The sequence below is a fragment of the Dreissena polymorpha genome, chromosome 1 (genome assembly GCF_020536995.1).
Source record: "Dreissena polymorpha isolate Duluth1 chromosome 1, UMN_Dpol_1.0, whole genome shotgun sequence".
Classification (NCBI taxonomy): domain Eukaryota; kingdom Metazoa; phylum Mollusca; class Bivalvia; order Myida; family Dreissenidae; genus Dreissena; species Dreissena polymorpha.
This window is the reverse complement of record NC_068355.1, coordinates 44,424,250-44,434,518: the sequence shown is the minus strand read 5'-3', so window position 1 is coordinate 44,434,518 and position 10,269 is coordinate 44,424,250. Positions and strand designations below refer to the sequence as shown.

At 33.4% G+C, this 10,269-nt stretch overlaps 1 long non-coding RNA gene across 1 annotated transcript; it reads left to right on the top strand.

The window, feature by feature from the left end:
- The first annotated feature begins 1,924 nt into the window (after positions 1-1,924).
- Positions 1,925-4,731, top strand: LOC127865126 (uncharacterized). The gene is made up of 3 exons (XR_008042496.1): positions 1,925-3,411; positions 3,733-3,923; positions 4,260-4,731. It is a non-coding gene; the product is annotated as an uncharacterized LOC127865126 (long non-coding RNA).
- Positions 4,732-10,269: the final 5,538 nt, after the last annotated feature.

The following is a 10,269-nucleotide window of genomic DNA, read 5'->3' as shown; positions in this document are numbered from 1 at the left end:
TGAAACAATTCATTTTGAAAACTTATTGTTCAATATATAAGATATGAATTCAAGGATGATCTGTATTCAGTATTTATTTGCTAAACCTTAACTGATATTCAATGTAAAAGACAGAAATCATGTTCTTTAAAATCTGTAATTAACTAAGACAAAATAAACATCACACAATCATTATAAGTGTCCTCTTAGATAAATATAGTGTCAATCTTTATGAATAAAGAACATGTGAAAACGAATGAATTCATAATTTGAATATGATTTAATGATTGCATTGCACCTTTTCTATTGCTAAGATATATCTGCATCAAAGATTGAAAACATTGATGTTTTCTCGTGAAAAATATTTTATTTGATCTTTTTTCTGAAACTTGGGCATTAAAATTTAAATTTATAGCTAAATCAGATTATTCCTCATAACCAAAAAATAAGACACATTATTACTTTCATGCTCCTCAGTGAAAGGTCAAGGTTACAATACAAAATCAAAGGTCATGATATTGTATTTTGTCTCTGGAACTTTTTAATCCCTAGGAAGATTTGTATATTACTTTTCATCCCAATTACCAGACATTCACTGGTTGAAGAAATAATAGAAAACTGCAATCTGGATCCTGCAATAACTCCATAAGAGTGTAAGCTATCTTGCTAAAGTTTTGTTTGATATAGAGCCCTATGGTGAATATTCATTTTATTTCAGTTTTGCCCACAGGTCTGTTCATTAGTTCTTCTTGAATGCTCTGAGCTTTTATGAGTACATTTGTAGCGACCCACCCGGAGGGTCAATATAGCTGGGAGTTGTATTATTGCAACAAGTCTGTTCATTCATGGTCTGTCCGTCAGAAAAATCTGAATACTTCATTTACTTAAAAGGTACCTAGGAACACAGTATTATGTGAAGTTGGAATAAGACATAAATTTGGGAATAAATTTTTTTTTTTTTCAAAAATGCATAATATTCAGTTTTATATGTTGTATTTATTTTGTTTGACAAATTATAATCAAAACAGATACTTGCATATATATTAGCATCATTTAAATTAATTTTACTGCCAAACTGGATTGTTTATTGATTTTTTTTAAATCCTCATGAAATGAAACTGTGTCCATGTGGTGCATGGACACAGTTTATAAATACAGTAAAAATGATGAAAATACAATCACTGTTAATGAAAAAGTCATGGAAATTGCTTATTAAGCTTGTAGTATAGATAAAATATTACAAAAATAAATTCAGATCATGAAATTAATAGTTTTGTTTGAGAAAATCACCAAAATGATGTCCAATCCCAGTTTGATGTCTTTTTCCAAATTCACATAATACAGTGTTCTAGGCTAGGTTGGTCAAACTTCGTATGGGGATAGAGGGACTTAAAGGGAATATGTTTGCGATTCCAGTGTTGTTGTTGTTAATTTTTCACACACAAATATGAGTACAGAAATACATGAAACCTAACATTTGGAGCCTGCAACAACTCAAAAAGTACTTAAGCTGGGTTGATGAAACTCTGTATGTGGATAGAGGATCTGATGGTGAATATGGAAATTTCATTTATTTTCATCAGACCATAATTGTGGTTACTATGGTTACATAAATAATTGAAAACTAAAATCTGCATCCTGTCATTACTAAAAAGTACTTAAGCTAGGTTAATGAAGCTTAGATAGATCCTGTTCTTACTCCAACAACATAATCCAGTTGGAAACTAATCTGTTTTGTCTGTTACAAAGCTATTGGTGTTTTACGCTGTATAATTGACTTCAGTGCTTTGTCTTCTTTTTCTAATTAAACATCATCTCAAGAAAGAAAACATCTTTTGCAATCAATAAGTCACAAACTAGCTGATAAAAAACATGCAATTGCGGACAGTATCTCGATGGGTAATTAATCCTGCAAAGCCGGAGATTTTCCTGAAAGTCACCCTTGTCAAAAAATAACCCACTTTCATACCAAAACACACTTAAACCAACATAAAACTGTGTTTTTTCTGAGTTTTTCTTAGCGGAAGTTGGTTTTTGCTAATAAAAGTGAGTTTTATGTGCGCTAAACTGTGCTTAACTGAGTTTAAAGTTGGTTATTTTAAGAAGATGTGTGTTTAAGCGAGTTTTTTTCAGTAAGAAGTCGGTTTTTTGTGTGTCAAAAGTGAGCCTTTTTATTTATGAGTTGGTTTATGTGTGTTTAAGTGTGTCTTTTTGTTTTATAAGCGTGTCTTTTACAACAGAAGTTGGTCTTTTTTTAAACAGAAGTGGGTTTAAGCGAGTTTAACTTGGTCTTTTTGTAAATAAGTTGAGAGCTGCAACGAGGCTTAAAGACTCACTTTAACACACTTTTCAACAAGTTGGTCTTTTGTTTATTAATATAACTCATCAATGAAACAATAATTCTTCAACTGGGTCTTTGTTTGATGTTTATAGCCATAAATAAAACAAGTCAATTGTAAAGGGGCTTTTTTTACAGCTTGTTTGCCATTGTCCCTATTGTACATTTGTGTGCTCCCCATAATTTTTAGGGAATATTGGATGAAAATGGCTCTTTCAGAACATCACAGGTTCACAGATGGACAACAAGTATCACTGACAAAAACTAACAATGGTCAAGCTTAGTTTTATACATGAAAATGAAAGAGTTTGTGTTTCACTTTGAATTTTTTCTTTATGTTTGTTTTTATTATAAACAATATCTTATGATTGTTTTATGTCTTAATTTTTTATTTTTTTTTAAACAATCTCATATGATTGTTTATATTTGTTTAAAACAGTATTTACTTGTAAAATCTGCATATTTAAATAATTATGGTATTGGAAACATTATTTTGGAAATAATCTATTTATTTTTGTACATAAGTTATGCAAGATTTTGATATTTGCATATGATACCATCATATCCATTTTCTTAATTTGGAATAAAATAATAAAATGCCAAACATTACCTGTGTTACATAAACTGTCAACAAAATAACAAGACAATACCTTAAAACACCCTTATTTCACACCACTAACAATAAACAGTTAACAATCTGTCAGGCATTCAGAGCTAAACAGGGTACTGATTATCTAGGGGTAGATAAGGCTACTGATGGGGTCCTAGAGATAAGGCTGTGTGGAATAAGATATAAGGCTTTTGATTGGCTATTGCACTGAGGAAGTTATCTTTTTGAAAACAACAACTTTTGAAAAACAAGCTGGTGTCAGCAACTGAATATTGAGCTAAATTTAATTCAGCAACATTAATATAAAGAAGTGAAAGACTTATAATGGTAGTGTAAAATGTCTTGAAATTCTGTCAGCATGAAGTATTGTGTGATGAAAACAATGTGTTTTTTACTGCAATGTGGAAATCAATAATAAGTTGGTTGGAAAGGAGGTTGAACTGCCTGTTGTTGTTTTTGGAATACTGAAGAACAGTTTTAACAGGTTTGTATTGTCATTTCTTCACCCCTTTTTTTATTTAGTTTATTGAATTAATTATGATCATTATCATATTTATGTATTGTCACTGGGAAATGTAAATGGATAAGTTATTGTATTGCAATTTAAAGGATAAACAACACATTTTGAAGCAAAAATAGATAAACTTACACATGAAAAAGTGTAAATGTTGTGTACAGTGAATAATTATGGTTGTGTTTCATGGTTATTGTCATCTAAAATTTTATTTATATCTATTTCTGGTTATTACTGAACGGATTTCTTTCCCTCTTACTTAATTAGAACATATATATTTTAATTTTGAAGGTTAAACTCTTGCCACAAGGCAAAATTGACATCGTTGGGAAGATCCTTTGGAAAAAATGTGCATCATCGCCTGCCTGATGTATGGACTTTTAAACCTGGTTTTTACCCTGCACAAGCTGGCAAACTTGAGGGGAACAAGAGTGGGAAAACCTCGCCCTGTCCTTGACCAAGAAAGCTCGATTTGTTGAGAGGTAAACTATACAGGTTATTGCATTTACAATGCCACCAGACCACACAGCCAAATGAGACCACGCATCTTGGTACATTTTCAAACTGCATTTTCTACCAAACGCAATTTCTTTTAATAATTGATGAAAAGTGCTAAGTCACATGTGATCACGGGATTAAAATTTCAAAAATAAACAAACAAAAACAACAAGCAAATAACTTAAATTTATTATTATTAAAGCAACAAGATTACCATAACAGCAATATTTCATAGTTAAGTGGAACAAAAACATAACCAATCAACATGTTTGAAGAATGCCTTGCCCTTTTGAAAGTGATATGGTATTAATCCTTTGCAGATCAACTGGCATAAGAGATGCTCAAGAGGAGAAGGACACAAGCAGCATCAATGGAACAACTACATGTCGCTCCAGCGCCCGCTTTCCAGGTCTCTACCAGCTGCTTTCCAGGTCCCTCCACCCGCCAAGATCAGGTCTAGGTCCCTGCACTGGCTGCTTTCCAGGTCCCCTAGCGGTCAAGGTCTCTCCAGTAGCTGCTGTGCAGGTCCCAACACCGTATGCCGTCAAGGTCCCTCCTTAAGCTGAAATCCAGGTTCCTCATTCCACTGCGGTTCAGGTACCTCCAACAGCTGAGATCCAGGTCTCTGCAGCAGCTGCGGTCTAAATACTCCACCCGCAGTGGTCCATTGCGGTCAAACTTTTGCTTTAAAATCTTCCATAAATGTCTATTATTTTATAATGTATTGTAAAAATAATCTGTTAGTATTAATTTGCGGTGTACTATTTTTGTCATATAAACATAATTTTCGTACACATTGTGTTTTTTTCCCTTTTAACCACATTGGGCTTATAATGAACTGTTGTAATTGCTTCACAAAAACCATTTTTCTAGAACATATCAGTCCAAAATATTTTTTTTCACACTGCAAAATCCCACAAAAGGCTCACAAAAAAACTACTTTCTTAAAAAAAACTCACTAAAACACTGTTAAAACCCACAAAAATCAACTTACCCAAACCCACAAATTGCTTTTGTTTTTTTCACAGATAAAATACTGTTAATAACTAAGGTTTAAAGCGAGTTAAAAGCATGTTTTCACTGTGAAAAAAACTAACAAAGGCTTGCTTTCAGCTCACTTTTCGCTCACTTAAAAACCGTGTTTAGCCTGCTTATAGCTCACATAAAAAACACACTTTTTACCCACTTAAAACCAACTCCACAGACAGAAGTTGGTCTAAGCATGTTTAAAAAACCTCAAAAAACCAACTTGTAGAAAATCATACTCACTTTAAACCCACTTAAGATGGTTAAAAAACCCACTATGTTGGTTTAAAGCGAGTTAAACCAAGATTTAACTCAGAAAAAACCAAGTCGGTAAGCTAAAAAACCCAGTCGGTAAGCTAAAAGCGTGTCTGAAAAACCCGCTTTTAGCACAGTGCAAATACCACAGAGTTAAACACAGATGCCTGAAAAAACTCACTTTAAACCCACTTAAGACGGTTAAAAAAACCACTATGTTGGCTTTAAGCGAGTTAAACCAAGATTCAACTCAGATAAAACCAAGTCGGTAAGCAAAAAGTGTGTTTAAAAGACTCGCTTTTAGCTCGGTGCCAATACCGCAGGGTTAAACCCAGTTTAAAACTGGGTTATAACCGGATTTTGCTCACTTTTTTGACAAGGGCAGGGCAAACAGAGCATGAGAAGATAAGAATAAGATAAAGACTGCAATCATTAATTTAAGCACCTAAATCAATAGCATCCCATCTTTGGTAGCCTGATCTCATTTCTCACATGGTTGAATATGAAAGGCGGTCTTATAGGTGCTCATTACCGACCACGCTGCTAGGCAGAAATAGAAGCGTTTCTTCACCCTGCTGGTGTAAGCCGGAATTAACAAACTTGATAACTGATTCAAGTAAAAAACAAATGACTGCGTCTTTCAATAATGAAAATTAAGTTGCCCTGCTTGTTATGCAGACAGCCAGAATTTGCAAAAGAACTTTACAGTTTCTTTGCTTAAATAGTTTATATTTATTCAGATGTGATGTTGATAATAAATTTATACAAATATATTATCCTGCTTCTTAACCTATTTCTTCAGGAAAGGTTTTTGGGGCATGTTGTTTTGTAAAAGGTTTTGGTTCTTGATGTCTTGATGTCTTAAAGTTACTTTCTTAAGTGGAGAAGTTCTGTGGTGACCAAGAAAGCTCAGGTGGTAAAGCACTAGCTCTGGTAGCAGATGGTCCAGGGCTCAAGTCCGGAGCAGTCCTGGTTTCTAGGTCCAGGTTAAAGTCCCAGAAATCCCAGGTTCAAGTCCCGAATAGTCTCAGGTTCAGATCACTTAAATCCAGAGTTAAAGTCCTGCATAGTCCCAGGTTCAAATCCCACACATACCCGGGTTCAAGTCAAAGATAGTTCTGGGTTCAAGTTGTGGACAGATCTGGGTTCAAGTCCCAGAAAGTCCCGGGTTCAAGTCCCAGAAAGTCCCGGGTTCAAGTGCAGTAAAGTCCCTGGTTCTTGTTCAGGACAGTCCAGGGTTTAAGTCCCAGGGTTCAAGTCCAGCCAAGTCCCAGGTTAAAGTCCCGGAGAGTCCTGGATTCAAGTTCCAGGTTCAAGTCCAAGAAATCCCAGGTTCAAGTCCTGTGCAGTCCTGGATTCAAGTCCTGGACAATAGCGGGTTCAGGTCCAGTACAGTCTTAGGTTCAAGTCCTACCCAGTCCTAAGTTTAAGTCCCTGAAAGTCCCAGGTTTAAGTCCTGTTCAGTCCAGGGTTAATGTCCAGGACTGTTTCAAATTCAAGTCTCGGACAGTCATGGGTTCAAGTCCCATACAGTCCAGGATTTCATTGTTTCATCGTCAGTTTCAAATTATGATTGACGGATTCTGTGACACAACTATCTTTTTAAAATTTAAATTATATAAAATAATCCAGATATTAGCATAGTTTAACATATCATAATCTTGCAATTTTATAACTAATAATAATCCAACAAAACCCTGTTGCGGTTTTTGAAGATAAATGTATTTTAAGAATTTATAACACAAATGTTCTTCTTTTTTTTTGGAAATGTACGGGAAGTTGGTATATAGGAGCTACTTGGCCTTTCCCAGAAAGCAGAGACGAGCATATTCATTTGTTGCAAAGCTTATGCCGAGAAATTATGGTTTCAAATTATCTGGACTTAACTCTTTCAGTGCTGGAACCGAATTTTGAAGGCCTTTGCAAACAGTTTGGATCCAGATGAGACGCCACAGAACATGGCGTCTCATCAGGATCCAAACTGTTTGCTATTCTGATAGTATTCTTTGAAAAAAATCAAAGAAAATGTTAATTTTAGAAATTCAGCAGACAACATTTTAGCAGACGACAAAGTTCCCAGCATGCAAAGGGTTAACATGCATGAATCATGTGTCCAATATCAGCGCATCCGGTAGAGCACTGCACTTAACCGTTAACTCTAATTTTGTTCTCAGTTAAACATGAAAAAAGCGGAGCTATGCACATGCTATTATACAATTAGTATAACATGTTGAGTAAGACAAAGGAAGCCAATTTTATCGCCGAGAAAGTGTAGTTTTATGGCTTCTTGACAGGATTAGCGGCTTTCCTTTGATTACGTCAAACTGACGATAAATAGGCGATTAAGTATGTCCCTGAACTATCAACACATTTTCAAATGTTACCACCACATGGTCACTAAATCCAAAATTCGGACATCGAAATACTGAAAAATCAGCAGTCGCTGGTCATGTAGACAAAAGTTGCTTTAAATTTAATTTCAAAATAGAGTGAAAACGCTCGGGGGGGGGGGATTCAAAGTGGTTGCATAAGACATAGCCCGCATTATTAAAGTGGTCACATCCACAAGATTGACTGTAAATGACAATTATAAAAATACAAAAATCTGTGAACCTGAGTCCTTTAAATGCGCTTTTTCCCTTCAATGTTTTACATTTCATGCCAGTTCTGTATGTGCCATACACAAAACTTAGTGCCTCCTCTGTTTCATATGTTATATTTATATTGTATTCTTAATGGACATTAAATGTCTGTTCCATATGTTACATTTATATTGTGTTCTTAATGGACATTTAATGTCTGTTCAATATGTTACATTTATATAGTGGTCTTAATGGACATTAAATGTCTGTTCCATATGTTACATTTATATTTTGTTCTTAAATGACATTAAATGTCTGTTCCATATGTTACATTTATATTGTGTTCTTAATGGACATTAAATATTTGTTTCAAATGTTATATTTATATGGTGTTCCTTATGGATATTAAATGTATATTCCATATGTTACATTTTATTGTGTGCTTAATGGACATTTAATGTCTGTTTCATATGTTACAATTATATTGTGTGCTTATAATGGACATTAAATGCCTGTTCAATATGTAACATTTATATTGTGTGCTTAACGGACATTAAATGTCTGTCCCATATGTTACATTTATATTGTGTGTTTAATGGACATTAAATGTATGTTCCATATGGAACATTTATATTGTGTGCTTAGTAGACATTAAATATCTGTTTAATATGTTACATTTATATTGTGTTCCTTATGGACATTAAATGTCTGTTCCATATGTTACATTTTATTGTGTGATTAATGGGCATTAAATCCTGTTCCACATGTTACATTTTTATTGTGTTCCTAATGGACATTAAATGTCTGTTCCATATGTTACATTTATATTGGGGTGTTAATGGACATTAAATGTCTGTTCCATATGTTACATTTATATTGTGTGCTTAATGGACATTAAATATATGTTTCATATGTTACATTTATATTGTGTGCTTAATGGACATTAAATATCTGTTTCATATGTTACATTCATATTGTGTGCTTAATGGACATTAAATGTCTGGTCCATATTTTACATTTATATTGTGTGCTTAATGGACATTAAATATCTGTTTCATATGTTACATTTATATTGTGTGCTTAATAACATTAAATGACTGTTTTATATGTGACATGTTATTATTTCTGTTGCATATAGTACATTTACTGGTATAATTTATGTTATTTGTGACTTTCAAGTGTGTTCTTTAGTTTACATTATAGCATACTTAAAGGGGCCTTTTCACAGATTTTGGCATGTTTTGAAGTTTGTCATTAAATGCTTTATATTAATAAATGTAAACATTAAATTTTAAAAGCTCCAGTAAAAAATCAAAATAAAATTTAAACATGGAAAAAAAAAAGTATCCCGCAGCAGAGCTCGAACCAGTGACCCCCGGAATCCTGAAGTAAAAACGCATTAGCCAACTGAGCTATCCTGCCAAGCATACATAAGATGCAGATTTTATATGTTATATAAGCAATCTTTGTAGTTTAACAAATTTAAACAACAACAACAGAACTCTCCAAATTATTCAATCGTTTCTCGTTGCAACGCTTTATAATTTTTAGGTTTTTAAATCGCCAAAAGATGCATATAATGGCTATATTAGACCATGGCAAATGTTTAGTAATACTGTTTCCTCACAAATATCATAACTAAACCAAAAATTTGCGAATCTGAACTTTTTTCAATTTTGTCAATTTACCAAACCGTGAAAAGATCCCTTTAATATCTAACAACAAAAATGAATGTATTTTCCTTAATGTGAAATTAAATGTTTTTCATTGACTAATGCATGTTGGACATTTATGTTATTGTTACAGTTACAGTGGCATACAAAGTCTATGGGAATGATATTCTGGAACAATTATAAGAGACAGAATCCTTAGTGAAGTGATTGATGTGAACCAACTGTTTCAAATACAATCCCATAGTTCTATAGTTAGCACAATCACTTGCCCTGTGAGCTTTGAATTCTTTAACAAACAGATAATGAATGCAAATTCTCTGAATCCTTGTTAAACTCCTATTGTTGTGGAAGACATCACCGCAATTTTCAGAGTCGCGCTCTGTCGATGAACTGTAATTAGTTTTGATGAAAGAAATTTCCATTCAATCTGAAGGCAAATCAAGCAGCTTCTTTGCTTTTTGAGAGGACTAAGAGTAAACTATATGTGGCTAATCATCTCTGAATTCCTCCCTACCATGCACTACAATGTATGTCTGTTAAACATAATAATCATAAATAATAATTTAATATTTTTGCCACTCTGAAAACTGTCTTTGGCATGTATACACTCCTTTTAGCAAACACAAATTTGAGAATATTTTAATGTTGAGGGTTTTATTCATTCAGGAAAAGAAGTGACATTTTTGACATATTAAGCCATGGTATTATTATGATGCAATGTTACATTGAATGTATAAATATTATGCAAAAAGTTTGATATTACTAAAGACATAATCATATAATTGCGGCTATCC